Raw genomic sequence first — 15,088 nt, 5'->3', positions numbered from 1 at the left:
CTGGGAACTAAGGCTCGACTACACCACATCCCAGACCATTAGCTATCTTTTGGGGAGTAAAGAGGAATAAGAAGAGAAGAGATATGTCTCTAGCCTTCTAGCAATGCAGAATGTCGAGGCAACGGAAGGGATTTCTGGGAGATGAATCAGCCTTGTTGCTCCTGCCTTCCAGTCAATGCATGAAGTCAGAACTGACCGACAAGGGAGTCATTTGTATCTTGTGGAAAATGGATACTTGGCTCTAGTGGGGGTCCTCACCTGGGGGTCCTCAGGAGTTGTTCTCCCCCCACCCCCACTCCCCTGCTCCTGTCTCCTTTTCTTGCACTTGGGACTCTCTGCCGCTCTCCAGACCGACTCCTGGGGTGGGGTCCCTTTTTCTTTGCTCAGAGGGCCAGGTATGTTTCTGGCCAATCCCCTGAGGGCCAAGTGGGCGGGGCCAAATACATCTCCCTTGAATCTTAGGTGGGTAATTTATTATTAATATTCTTTTAACTCACACACACAGCCACGGATGCCAAGGTCCCTGGAGGATCAGTGAGTAGCAGCGCCCATTTCCGGCTGCTTTGCCAGCAACAATCCCTTTGGGAGAGAGAGGATGTGGTCCTGGGATGCCCTGCTCTGGGTGCGAGGGGATTGCTGCAGTAGCCTCCGTGGGGAGCTGCCCTGGGAGACACTGGGAAACTGGTCCCCAATGCAGCAGCCAGACTCTGGGCTGGGATCCCTCTCTTTATTCCTGGCCTTTCTCTCCCACCTCTTTTTTTTGGGGGGGGGGGCTAGTCCACCTCCTCGTCAGGTCTTGGAAAACCATTTGCAGATGTTTCCTCCATTGCGCAATGAGGCTGAGCGACGTCACACAGAGTTAAAGTCCCAGGGACTCCTTTGTTTACGGAAGGGAGATCTTTTCTGAAAGGGGGGGCGGAGGGCCAGATGAGTTTGGGATCCTCTGATCTGCAGGAAGGAGAGCGTGGCAGACCTGGCCCCTCCCTGGCAGGACCCTCTCCTCCCTGACTTGGGGTCCCCCCCTTGCAGGAGCAGATCAGGCCCCCCAGGCACCCTCCCCTGCTGCAGTCCTGGGACCCCCACCAGATCCCAGAGAGAGAGGAGACTCACCAGATCCCTGGAGGGGAGAGTGAGGCAGCCCTTGTAGGAGAGACACCAAAGCAAGAAAAGGACTGGGGAGGGAAGGAGGGGGCTTGGCTCCGGAGGACCCGGCCCCCCCTTGCTTCCTGTCCTCTCTAGGAAGGCAGCTCGGTTCCCTTTAACCCTTGCAAAGCTGAGTCCCCCCCAGCTCAGCCCTCTCTCGCTTGGCAGAACCTCAGATTTCTATCATTTTTAATGGATATGGGGGGGCAGCTGCCCCCTGGGTACTCCAATGCCCAGATACCCTTTTGGGGTGAGGCTCTTGGCTGGACTCTGAGCATCTCCCTCCCTTCATCAAGAGATCTCAGAGATATTTTAACATCTTTTCAAATCTCCAAGTCTGCTGCTGCTTCTTCTGCCCTGAGTGCTGGAAGGAAGTCCTGCTCCCTGCAAGGCCCTTTCCCACCTGGCCTGGGGGGGCGAGGACCAGACTCCCCCTGCTGGAGGCCGGAGGGACATTGCCCTGCTGTGAATCCTGGGGAGCCCAGACTCACTGGAAGATACTCTGGGGCTGGGGCAAATCTTTTAAAATAGTTTTTAATCTGTGGCGCTTTCAATGCTGGGTCTTGGGTTTTTTTCCTCTGTTGGGGGTGGGATAAACGTTTAGTTGGGGCTGGGGATTAGTTTAATTTTAGTATAAATGTAAGTTGTTGTGTGTTGTTCTTGTTTTTTAAATTAGTTTCTACTGACTTATTGTATAGTTATTGTATAGTATGTATTTGGTTCTTAAGAAGAGGGGGACAGGACTGCCGGGGAGTGGGCCCCACCCAACAGAATGGCTGGGGCAAGTTCCACAGGTGGGTTGCACTGGGACAACCGATCTCAGTGATCACTGGTAGGAGGAGGAGTTATGCTAAGACCAGACCATGTCATTACTGAGGAGGCAGGTTTAGTCTAGTCGTTCTTTGAGGACTATCCCTGCCCCTGGGTCTGGTGTTGACCGGAAGGATACTGGAATCAGCAAGGGAGACCCACATGACCTGAAGGTGCTGCTGTCCAATGCCAGGTCAACGATTCACAAGACAGCTGGCTTCCACGACTTACCGTATTTTTCGGTCCATAGGGTGCACTGGACCATAGGGCGCACCTAGTTTTTAGGGGGGGAATAAAGGGGATAAAATTCGTTCCCCCTCCAGCCCCAAAGAGCAAAGAAGCCAAGACAGCGAGCTGGATCCATCCACTTGAAAGTCTTGTTGGAAGAGAAGGGTCTTTAGTAGGCACCAAAAAGACAAGAGGGGTGTCGCCTGTCTAATGTTTAATAAGGGGAGGGAATTCCAAAGGGTGGGTGCCAGAAAACTATAAAGTTAACAAAACAAAATTGAATACTACAGATACATTATATCATGTCAAATATTTTAGGTTTTGTGAAGAATATGCCTTGTTACACTAGTATTCAACAAACATTGCTCAATTCCCTCTGAAAGTTTTTGCTTTCTTTATTTCACTCTTAAATAGTAAAGTACATACAAAAATATCCAGAGTCCCTATTAAGTCTGTTACGGTAAAAGTGTTTTGAAGCATGTTACTGAAGCCGCAGTGCTTTGTGCATACCAGAATGTAAGCATGCCTGGAACATGTTTCTTATGGTATGAGCTTTCATAGACTGCAGTCTTCGAAGGTGCTAATATTTATTTACAAGAATGGCAACTTTGTACTTTCCTCAAAACGAGTCTCAAACTGGTTACAACAACGAGGGACCTAAAATACATTGCAAGTGCCTTATAAACTTTCCTGAATTGGCAAGCACACACACACACACACACACACACACACACACACACTGGTGGGATGTAGAAGAGTCAGTATAGAGGGAAATGAAAATGAGACGGGAGCAATTACTGGACCTGGGGGGGGGGGGGGGAGTTACCGAGACAGTATTTTCTACATGAAAAAAGATCCCAGCAACTGCGTGGCTTATTGCTCTACCAGTTCAACTGAGCTAAAAATATCCTGCCCAACCACCACTTAAAGAAGGAAGAAGAAAAGTGGGAGCATTCCTCCTATCCACGTGTTACAGGCCAAATGTCTGTACCCCTGCCCAAATGGATGGGATAAGCCACCCACCCTTCCCACTCCCAGTCAATAGCCAATCACGTAGCATTTTCCCTCGGCCCACATTAATTTAATCCAGGTCTCTCTCCTGGTTAGCCAACTCTGTATCAGATTGGCAGCCCAGCTGGGTTAGCGTCACTCGACCTGAAGGAAAGAAAGGGCACTGATTTCACAGGTAGCGCCCGCGCCTGCACACACACACACACGAGAGAGAGAGGTGCCCATGCGCCTTTGGAACGAAGCTGACGTGCTTCTCGCCCAGCGCCCCTTTTGCAGGTAGCGCCCGCGCCTCCACACACACACACGAGAGGTGCGCGTGCGCCTTTGGAACGAAGCTGACGCGCTTCTTGCCCAGCGCCCCCTCAGCGATCACTCCGGTGATCAGAGACGCCTATTCTCCTGCCACCTTCCCCTCACTTGGCTGCCCGCGTGTGCCTGCTATTGTGCACACCTACCATGCTCCTAACTCCAAACACCCCACTGTACGCTGCTAGCTCGGCTCACTGGGAGTTGGCGCTGCGCCCCCGGGCTTCAAGCTGCAGGCTGCTTTCCGCAAGCCTTCGGAACCCGGCGGGAACTCCTGCGGGCTCCGAAGGCTTGTGGATAGCTTCCTGAAGCCTGGAGAGCGAGAGGGGTCGGTGGACGTGGGATTCGGCTGGCACCTTTTGTGCCTCCCCTACTCGCGGGGAAACCCGGTTTCAGGGATCCGAAGCGACGTGGGGTGAGCGGCGCAGTGCTTCGAACCGACTGCTTCTTTCACGGAGTGAAGCCGCATTGCTGTTGCCGGAGAGTGCTGACTTTTTCCTGTGGACAATTGGACTTTAAACAACTACCCGTGAGTAGAACGGAAAATTGGATCTTTAAACATCTTAATTTGGCACCGAAACGGGAAGGTTTCAAACAGGAAGTCCACCTTCCGCTTTTGTAAATAGACTGAAGCAAAAACCTTGCAAGCTAAAGTCTGGAAAGTCGTATAAAAGGTAAAGGTACCCCTGCCCGTACGGGCCAGTCTTGCCAGACTCTAGGGTTGTGCGCTCATCTCACTCTAGAGGCCGGGAGCCAGCGCTGTCTGCAGACACTTCCGGGTCACGTGGCCAGCGTGACATCGCTGCTCTGGCGAGCCAGAGCCGCACACGGAAACACCGTTTACCTTCCCGCTAGTAAGTGGTCCCTATTTATCTACTTGCACCCGGGGGTGCTTTCGAACTGCTAGGTTGGCAGGTGCTGGGACCGAACGACAGGAGCACACCCCGCCGCAGGGATTCGAACCGGCGACCTTTCGATCGGCAAGTCCTAGGTGCTGAGGCTTTAACCCACAGCGCCACCTGCGTCCCAGGAAAGTCATATATAAAGGTCTAAATTTCCCTCACTTATAACCACCAAAACCCCCCTTGGATCAGGAGAAAAGGGGGGGGGGGATTTTGACTGTTCAAGCCTGCAGGAGAGAGAGTAAAGAAAGATAAATTTCCACCATCTCAAACCTGGGAACGGGTTGTCAGAGACAGAAATTTTTGGGGAAGTTCATTGACTGTGAATGGAACGTCTTTGACAGATAGCAAATAAAGAGAGAAACAAATTGATTCCAATGTTGCCTTTTGCATTCAAAAGAAACAAAATATTTGGAAAATGAAAGTAACTTTCTTTTGTTGGACCTGTTTTTAAAAGATGGATACAAATAGAAATTGTCTCCTCTAGAGGGAGCTGGTTAAATTGTTGCTGGAGTCGATCTGGGGTTTTTACAGCTGTGAGATTAAGATCGTGGGACCAGACTCTGACCTTGGATAAAAAATGTGTTTAGAAGAAGTTTTGGTGCTTGCTTTCTGCAAGACAAGTGCTTTGTTGGAGCAGATGCATGAGAAGATGGATTTGATGACTGTTGCAGTCAAAAACTTTGGACAAACGGTGAATACTCATATAGAAACCATACAGGAACCAACCCAGGAACCTGTTTTGACAGGGCAAGTGCAAGTGCAGAAGATAATGGAGGAGGTTGCCATTGAACCTCAAGTAACAGAAATGGAGAGACCCGAGGCCCTGCAGGAGTAGAAGCCGCTGGTCTTGAAGATTGAATCTGGAGTGGGCCAAGAGGGGTCTGTAGTTGTGGGGGTTCTTAACTTTGGAAGGACTTTGAAACATGCCTTTAAATATTTTCTGGACTACACTGCTGACTGTGGGGAGTGGGTCTGTGGGGAATGGGCTGATTTGCTGAGGGGCGATGGAGATATTTTTGGGTTGGAGTTTCCCCGAGACCTTCTCCTCAATGAGAAAGGAAAGAAATTAAGAAAGAGATCAACAAAAGACAAAGTAAAGTGCAGGTATAAACAAGAAGATCTGCAGAAGGGACATGGAAAAGACTTAAGAGCCTTGGACATAAGATTACCAGGTTGATGGACTAGATGGAATGGACAGTAAGGACTGACATAACCCGAGACCAGGAAGAAGAGATGTTGGATGAAGATTGGAAGAAAGTTTTTAAAAAATTATTTTGGGAATTAGGGTAAAATTAATGAATATGCAAAAGCCTTTGACTGTGTCGACCACAGCAAACTATGGCAAGTTCTTAAAGAAATGGGAGTGCCTGATCACCTCATCTGTCTCCTGAGAAATCTCTATGTGGGACAAGAAGCTACAGTTAGAACTGGATATGGGACAACTGATTGGTTCAAAATTGGGAAAGGAGTACGACAAGGCTGCATTTTGTCTCCCTGCTTATTTAATTTGTATGCAGAATACATCATGCGAAAGGCTGGGCTGGATGTATCCCAAGCTGGAATTAAGATTGCCGGAAGAAATATCAACAACCTCAGATATGCAGATGACACAACCTTGATGGCAGAAAGTGAGGAGGAATTAAAGAACCTTTTAATGAGGGTGAAAGAGGAGAGCGCAAAATATGGTCTGAAGCTCAACATCAAAAAAACGAAGATCATGGCCACTGGTCCCATCACCTCCTGGCAAATAGAAGGGGAAGAAATGGAGGCAGTGAGAGATTTTACTTTCTTGGGCGCCATGATCACTGCAGATGGTGACAGCAGCCACGAAATTAAAAGACGCCTGCTTCTTGGGAGAAGGGCAATGACAGGCCTAGACAGCATCTTGAGAAGTAGAGACATCACCTTGCCAACAAAGGTCCGTATAGTTAAAGCCATGGTTTTCCCAGTAGTGATGTATGGAAGTGAGAGCTGGACCATAAAGAAGGCTGATCGCCGAAGAATTGATGCTTTTGAATTATGGTGCTGGAGAAGACTCTTGAGAGTCCCATGGACTGCAAGAAGATCAAACGCATCCATTCTTAAGGAAATCAGCCCTGAGTGCTCACTGGAAGGACAGATCGTGAAGCTGAGGCTCCAGTACTTTGGCCACCTCATGAGAAGAGAAGACTCCCTGGAGAAGACCCTGATGCTGGGAAAGATGGAGGGCACAAGGAGAAGGGGGCGACAGAGGACGAGATGGTTGGATAGTGTTTTCGAGGTTACCAGCATGAGTTTGACCAAACTGCGGGAGGTAGTGGAGGACAGAGGTGCCTGGCGTGCTCTGGTCCATGGGGTCACGAAGAGTCGGACACGACTAAACGACTAAACAACAACAACAACAACAGGAAAAATGTTGGAATGAAACTATTTGGCTTTAGTAGAAATGATATAAGGAGTTATGTATAAATAAGTATTAAGTTTTAAGCTTTAAGGTATTTTATGGTAAGATAAGGTTAAAATAAAAGGTAAAGGTACCCCTGCCCGTACGGGCCAGTCTTGACAGACTCTAGGGTTGTGCGCTCATCTCACTCTATAGGCCGGGGGCCAGCGCTGTCCAGAGACACTTCCGGGTCACGTGGCCAGCGTGACAAGCTGCATCTGGCAAGCCAGCGCAGCACACGGAACGCCGTTTACCTTCCCGCTAGTAAGCGGTCCCTATTTATCTACTTGCACCCGGGAGTGCTTTCGAACTGCTAGGTTGGCAGGCGCTGGGACCAAGCAACGGGAGCGCACCCCGCCGTGGGGATTTGAACCACCGACCTTTCGATCGGCAAGCCCTAGGCGCTGAGGCTCTTACCCACAGCGCCACCCGCGTCCCAAGGTTAAAATAAATTAAGGTATATTGAACGACAGAATATAGTGAAAGATGGAAAGGACTTGCTGAGTTAATTAATAGGTTAGACTGTTAAGACAAATTACCCAACAAAAATTGAGAAAGATGGAAAGAATTTGCTGAAACAATTAATTAAACTAGAACACAAAAAGGGAGGTGTGAGGAGGTCGATGAAACAAGTAAATGAAAGATAAAGATATGGAATATTGAATGTGTTTTGTTGTTTTTTTTTGTCGTATTGGTTTTTATGCATTTTTTTCCTTTTTTTCTTTTTCTATGTATTGTAATGTATGTTTTGTTAAACCTTTTTGTTGTCTTCTTTTCTTCTTTTTTCGTAATGTTTAAACTTTTAATAAATATCATTTTTTTTAAAAAAATTAAGATACTTAAATTGTGGTGCCCAGAATTGAACACAGTATTCTAGGTGGGGCCTGACCAAGGGAGAAGAAAGTGGTACTATTCCTGCCCTTGATCTGATTCTGCCTTCTGCCACATTGGCCTCCGCTCCCCATTTGGTGTCGTCTGCAAATGTGATGAGCATCCCCTCAGTTCCTTCATCCAAGTCATTTATAAAGACATTGAACAACAACAGGCCCAGGACAGAACCCTGCAGCACCCCTCTTGTCACTTTTCCCCAGGATGAGGAGGAACCATGAAGGAGGACTGTTCAGGTTTGGTCCACCTAACAGTTACCTCATTCAGCCTCCTTTTACCAGCTTCCTCACATAAATGTCGCAGGGGACTTTGTCAAAAGCCTTACTGAAATCAAGATGCACTATTTCAACAGCAGTGCCCTGACCAACAAAGTTTGTAACTCCATCCAAAAAAGGGGAGGAGAGATTTCTCTGGCTTTACTTGTTTTTGGGAAAGCCATGCTTTCATCCTCTATGTTTATATTGTGACATCCTCAGACGAAGGGCACATAAATTTTAAAAATGATAATAAATGAGGATATTGACAAGCTGGAACATGTGCAAAGAAAGGCGATTTATTTATTTATTTATTTTGTATACCACTCGATCCAGAGGTGCCAACTAGAATAAAATATTGGTGGGGGGCCAGGTAAGGCCCACATTGCACAATCAATCACAGGATGCATGCACAGAATTTGAATGGCAATGCCTATAATGGCAGTGACTTTTTAAAAAAAGTAAAATTTTGAGCCTGTAGTTCAATTTCTAGCAGCTCCCCTTGCCCTGGAGAACACTTCTAGCATTTCATCTGGGGGGTGGCCCCCTCAAATATTTTAATGGGGGGGAGCAAAGACCCCCAGGCCTCTAAGAGAAGGCTCCTATTCTCTACACCCACAGGTTCTCAGGACAGTTACAACATAAAAGTACAATATAAAAATAGAAAATAAACATCTGTAACCCCCGTCCCTGGCACATTTTTAAAGGGCATTAGATGTCAATCAGCCAAAGGCCTGGTTGAAAAGCTGGGTATCAATCTTAAATAGTTCATTAATTTGGTAATATTGAAGCCAATTCACTTTATCTTTAATTTGTTCAAATGGTTTTAATTTAAATCTCTCAGCATCCTCTATGAATAAATCTGAATATCTCAACCACTTATTCTCCATATTTGACTTTTTTTGTGCCTGAGCTTCCATTGATGGCATCCATTTGGGTGTTTTTCTTACCAAAATATCCTGATATCTAATCCATACATTATAAAGCGCCTTCCTGATTTTTTTTTTTGAGTTTTTTTTATTTTCAATGCATTCTTTTAATAATTTCTGGTCCGATTGTCCCCTTATGTAAGCTGTGAGTCTTGCCAGATTTATGTATTCACAAAATTTAATTTGCCAATCTTTCACTGATGGAATTTTTCTGCCTTTCCAGTTTTTAGCTATAAGCATCCTAGCAGCTGTTGTTGCATAAAGGAATACTTTCCTTCGATTTTCAGGGATATCATTTGTAATTAAACCTAAAAGGAATGCCTCCGGTTTTTTACTAAAAGATATTTTAAACATCTTTTTGAGTTCTTCATAGATTTCATTCCAGAATTGTTTAATAGGTCGGCATTCCCACCACATGTGAAACATTGTTCCTATTTCTTTTTTACATCTCCAACAGGTATTCGATTTTTATTTGTAAATTTTAGCCAATTTTACCGGAGTTAAATACCATTGGTACACCATTTTCATAAATTTTTCTCTTATTGTATAACATGACGTGAATCTAATATCATATTTCCATAATTTCTCCCATTGGTCCAGCCGAATTACATATCCTATATCACATGCCCATTTAATCATAACTTCTTTTACTTCTTCATCCTTTAATTCCCATTCTAATAATAAATTATACATTTTGGATATATATATATTTGAGTTTTATAAGCGCCTTCCTGATTATATGGTTCTTAAAACCACTATGGGCCTTTATTTTATCATACCAAAGATATGCATGCCATCCAAACCTATTATCCAGTCCCTCTAAATCCAAAATATCTTCATTTTCTAATTTAATCCAATCTTTAATCCAGCAGAATGCCGCAGCTTCAAAATATATCTTCAAATCAGGCAGGGAAAAACCTCCTCTTTCTTTTGTGTCCGTAAGTAATTTATACTTAATTCTCGGTTTTTTCTCCTGCCAGATAAATTTAGACAAGGCCTTCTGCCATTCTTGAAAACATTTAACATTATCAATGATAGGTAAAGTTTGAAACAAAAACAACATTTTCGGCAATACATTCATCTTTACCACCGATATTTGACCCATAAGTGAAAATTTTAAATTTGACCATACCTCCTAGTCTCTTTTTACTTCATTCCAGACTTTCTCATAGTTATCTTTGTACAAATTCAAATTTTTCGCTGTTAAGTTCACACCCAAATATTTAACCTTCTTTGTGAATACCAGGCCTGTTTTTCCAATAAGGGTTTTTCTTTCATCTTTATCTAGATTCTTTTCTAATACTTTAGTTTTGCTCTTGTTCAATTTAAAACCTGCCAGCTGCTCGTACTCCTGTATCATCTCCAGTGCTTTCATTACACTGGCCTCTGGATCCTGTAAAGTTAAAACCAAGTTGTCTGCAAAGGCTTTTAATTTATACTGCTTAGATCCTACCACAATGCCCTTCACTTTCTCTTCTTTCCTCAACATATTCAGCAATAACTCCAGGACCAAAATAAATAGTAGAGGGGAAAGTGAGCACCCTTGCCTGGTTCCTTTTGAAGCAGGACCTGGAGGAATTTTACCCTTATGCTTTTCATATAATCAGTTATCCATACAATCAGTTATCAGTTATCAATATATTCATATATATTCATATATATCCAGATATTTCTACAATGATTTTATAATCCATAGTCAAAACAAAAAAAATTCCTTCCAGTAGCACCTTAAAGACCAACTAAGTTAGTTCTTGGTATGAGCTTTCGTGAAGTGTGCATGCACACGAAAGCTCATACCAAGAACTAACTTAGTTGGTCTTTAAGGTGCTACTGGAAGGAATTTTTTTTGTTTTGACTATGGCAGACCAACACGGCTACCTATCTGTAACTTTATAATCCATGTTTGAATCGTGAAAGCTTCTGCTTAGCTTAATAGCAAATTGCTTAGATCAGAGAAATCTGAAATGAACATTGTCCCAGTACCTCCTTGTTCTCTCCCTATCTCACTGAACAAGAAGGGGGAAGCAATAAATTTGATGTGCTGACACATTTCCCCTCCTTCTCCAGACAGGGTCTGGGTAGTGAAACAGGAAGATGCTAAACCGCAGAATGTCCCTTGTAGCAGATGTAGGAGCTCAACAGCCAAAGTTCCTTTTTGCCTTAAGTTTCTATTTCTTGCTATAAATCTGGGGGAAAGGTTAAGACTGCATGTTAAAACTAAAAAGCAGAAGTTGGGAGGAAATTCTTTACATGGCCAGGAGAGAGGCTTGCATGCGCTTATTAGCTTATTTTTTGCTGCCGTTTGCGATGTATCTGATTATGTCATATCTGTGATGTATGCACTTAAGGTATAAAGCCCCTGGGAGCCAGGGCTCGGGGCCCAGTCTTTTGGAAAGGATTCCACTGGGTCAATTATTGCTCAGCAATAAACATCACTTTCTATTTTTCCACTGCTGCGTCTGTCAATTCTTAGACTCTATTTGAGTTGGTCACTGGCATCTTAAAATCCTTGCAACACTTTCTCCATTTTAATTTCCTCCGATACCACATTGTTAACAATGATTTTGGCTTTTTGTTCAGAATAGATTGCCTTAATACTCTTTAGAAATTGTTGGCCAGCTTCAATACTTTCCAAAAATTTTTCCATAAAAAGCCAAAAATTATTATCAAAAGCTTTCTTGGCGTCAATAAACATTAGTAATGCTTTAGTATTTCTTTTAGCCTCTAATCTTTCCAAAATATTTACTATATTTCTAATATTGTCTTTCATATGTCTTCCAGGCAGGAAACCTGCCTGGTCTTTATGTATATATTCTGTTAAGACTTTTTCAATCTATTAGCCAGAATATTTGCGAATATTTTATAATCCACATTAAGTAATGAAATTGGTCTATAATTCTTTACATCTCATCTATCTTGTTCAGATTTTGGTATCAAGGTTATATATGTGTCTCTCCAGGTTTCAGGAGCCCTCTCCCCTCTCAGTATCTTATTACATACCTCTGCCAAAGGTTGAATTAACCAATCTTTAAAAGTTTTATAATATTTGGCAGATAATCCATCTGGTCCCGAGGCTTTGCCCAATGGCATCTGACTTATTGCTATCTCTACCTCCTGTCTTGTAATCATGTCATTGGGTAGTTGTCAGGGAACTGCCATCAGTGCCGGAAGGAGAGAGCAAGCTCCGAGGGGATCCCAGAGAGCGTCCCGGGATTGGGAGAGGCAGCCCATCTTCTGGGGAAGGGAATCAGCGTAGCTCCAGTGGAGAAGGGGGGCAAATGGGGGAATCGGCGAGGCGGTCCTGTGACTCCTTGCCGGGGACCAGCGGGGAGAGGAAGGGTCCTCCCCTGCCTACGCCCTCCTTGCGCAGAAGGCTTCCGCACAGGGAAAGTAGGAGGAGACTGGGCGTCAAAGAACTTCTTTGCTGGAAGAAGTTTAAGAAACGCCCACTGACGGATTCTGCCAGCGATTGAGACAGCCACGAGTGAGTGGCTGTCCGGGCAGGAAAGGTTCACTCAGGCAACCCAGCCAGGTGTTGGGACAGGCTTACGCACGAGCAACCCCTAGAACCATTACAGAATTTTCTGCATTTCATTTGTTCTAAGAAATTGCTCAATTTTATCTTTATCCTCTTTACCTTTTTTATACAGTTGTTTAAAATATTTCTGAAAACATTTTCTAATATCCCTAGGGTTTTCCGCAGATTTTCCCTCCATTACAATATTTGTGATCGTGTTTTGTTTCTGTCTCTTTTTAAATTGCCAAGCCAGCAATATTCCACATTTATCTGCAGATTCAAAATTTCTCTGTTTCATTAATTTTATTTTCCATTCTATTTCTTGATTTATAATTTGAGAAAATTGAGTCTGCAAAGCTTTAATGTGCTTTTGTATCTGTTGGCTTTTAGGCTTTGATCTTAAATTCTTTTCTTTCTCTTTTATTTGAGAAAGAATTTTTTCCTTTTTTCCTTTTGTATCTTTTTCTTTATAGCATTTGGTTGTATGAGGAAACCTCCCATAACAGCTTTACCAGCATCCCAAATGACTCTTGCTTCTTACCTCTGTATTTATATTTAATTCAAAGTAATCTTTTAGAGTCTTTTGGGCCTTTCCCACCACCAAATCGTTCCTCAACAACCCATCATTCATCCTCCATCTGAAGGAACCCTGCAGATACAATTTCATTTCCAATAACACTACATATTTGAATTTTTGATACCCTTGGAGTTAAATCTCTGGTAATCCATAAATAATTGGTTCTTGAAAATGTTTGGGAGGAATTTGAGAAAAATGTGTAATCTTTCTCAGTTGGATTTTGTAGTCTCCATATATCTGACAGGTCATATTTATCCACCATCTCAAAAAACAGTTTTGGAAGTCTGCCTGCATTTTGTACTTTCTGTTCTTGTGATTTGTCCATTAATGTGGAGACTACTCCATTCAAATCTCCCATCAATATTGTTTTGTAATCCAAATATTCATTGAGCTTCAAGTCCAAGTTCCTAAAAAAGTCCACTTTTCCATTATTTGGTGCATAAATTCCCAATAAAAGATATTTGTCGTCTTGTGCTGTAATTTCAACCACAATGTATCTCCCTTCCTCGTCCTTAAACAAAAGCTTGGGGTTCCATTTTTCTTTAATATAAAACACCACTCCTCTTTTTTTTACCTTGTCTGATGAAATAAAGTCCTGTCTGAGTTTTTTATTCTGTAAAATTTTTCTATGTAGTCTAGTAACATGGGTTTCTTGTAAACAAATTATATCCAAATTGTTTCTTGCCAAGGTATGGAAAACTCGGCCTCTTTTTTCCAGGGAATTTAAGCCATTAACATTCCAGGAGTAAATTCTTAAAGACATCTTATTTTTTTAGGGTCCTTCAGCCCCTACAGCCAGAGAAGGGGAACTTTCCAAACCGAGCTCTTTTGCGTTTTTCTTCAGAAATCTCTCCTCTCCTACAGTTCTGATTCTCTGTTTCCTCCCTTGAAATTTGAAGGAAAGACCCTCTGGGAATTCCCACCTGAAGAAGATATTTTTCTTCCTTAGGGCAGTTGCCAGATCTGAATAATTACTCCTCAAAGATAAAAAATGTCGTGGGACCTCTTTGAACAAGATCACCGCTTTCCCATCTATCTTTAAACTTTTTTTATAGTGATGTCCCAATATCATGTCTCTTTGTTCCTTTGTTTTAAAAATCACCATACAGTCATGTGTGATTTTAGAATCCTTTTAAGGACCAAATCTATATGCTTTATCAATCCACAAATTCAATTCTTCTTTTGAGATCTCCCAGTAAGTTGAAAATTCCTCAATGAGCCAACCCTTCAAGTTATCCTGTTCCTTCTGGACCACTCCCCTCAGTCTCAGATGAGCCTCCTTCTTCTTTAATTCCAAAAACGCAATCAAATTTAACGCCTGCTGCTGGACAGTCTCTAAATCCTGAATTTTTACCATTTCCAGTTGTGTAATTCTTTCCTCATGTGAGGTAATGTTGGACCTCACTGTCTTCAAGTCTTCTTTCAGTTCAGAAAAGTCACTCCTCAAGCCTTGAATGGTTTTTTGATTCCCTCTTACTTCTGTTTTAATTTCCTGAAGAAGTTGCATTAATGATTCTTCAAATGTTGGTGTTCTAGATTCTCTTCTTGGTTTAATTTTTGTTCTTTCCAGTCTCTCTGACTTTTCTGTCTTGTCTCCTTTGTCACCCCCATCCATAGTTTTATTCCCCCCCCCAAGGTCAGCTACAGTCAAAAGAGGGAGACAGTAGGATAAGCAGACTGTTTCCCAGCTGCAAAAATCCCCACTCCAGAGTAAGAGTCTTTCCTCACCACAGTCTTTCAATCTAGTAAATATAAGTACAAGTCTTTATTTTCTCCTTTAAACAAGTCCCCAAAAGTTTTTTTCAAGTCTTTAACTTAGTTGCAGAAGGTATTTGTTGAGCTCTGGCGGCTGTGGTTACTTTGTATTTTTCCAAAGTGGAAAACAAAAGTTGAAATCTTCCGTTCCCTTTGTTGCGTCACAATGGAGTCTAGCCTCCCCTCACCCGGGAGGTCTGCTTCCACAAAGAAGATACTGGAAAAATCCCTAATTCTTCTGCAGGGAAATTTATTTTTTTGTCTCCCCCCCCTTCCCCCTGCTAGAAAGGGATATAGGAAAGACTTGAAATTTTCTAAAAGATGAGACTAAAGTTGCGGCTTT

General features: G+C 43.3%; 2 protein-coding genes across 2 annotated transcripts in view; one reads left to right on the top strand and one right to left on the bottom strand.

Moving 5' to 3' along the window:
* Positions 1–15,088, bottom strand: part of LOC144327613 (uncharacterized) — a 257,507-nt gene that overhangs the window by 34,627 nt on the left and 207,792 nt on the right.
* The window catches only part of LOC114589663 (uncharacterized), a 305,430-nt gene that overhangs the window by 176,455 nt on the left and 113,887 nt on the right, over positions 1–15,088 (top strand). The gene's annotated exons all lie outside the window — the stretch shown is intronic.

The sequence above is a fragment of the Podarcis muralis genome, chromosome 4, assembly GCF_964188315.1.
Source record: "Podarcis muralis chromosome 4, rPodMur119.hap1.1, whole genome shotgun sequence".
Taxonomy (NCBI): domain Eukaryota; kingdom Metazoa; phylum Chordata; class Lepidosauria; order Squamata; family Lacertidae; genus Podarcis; species Podarcis muralis.
This window is presented reverse-complemented; position numbering and strand designations above follow the sequence as displayed.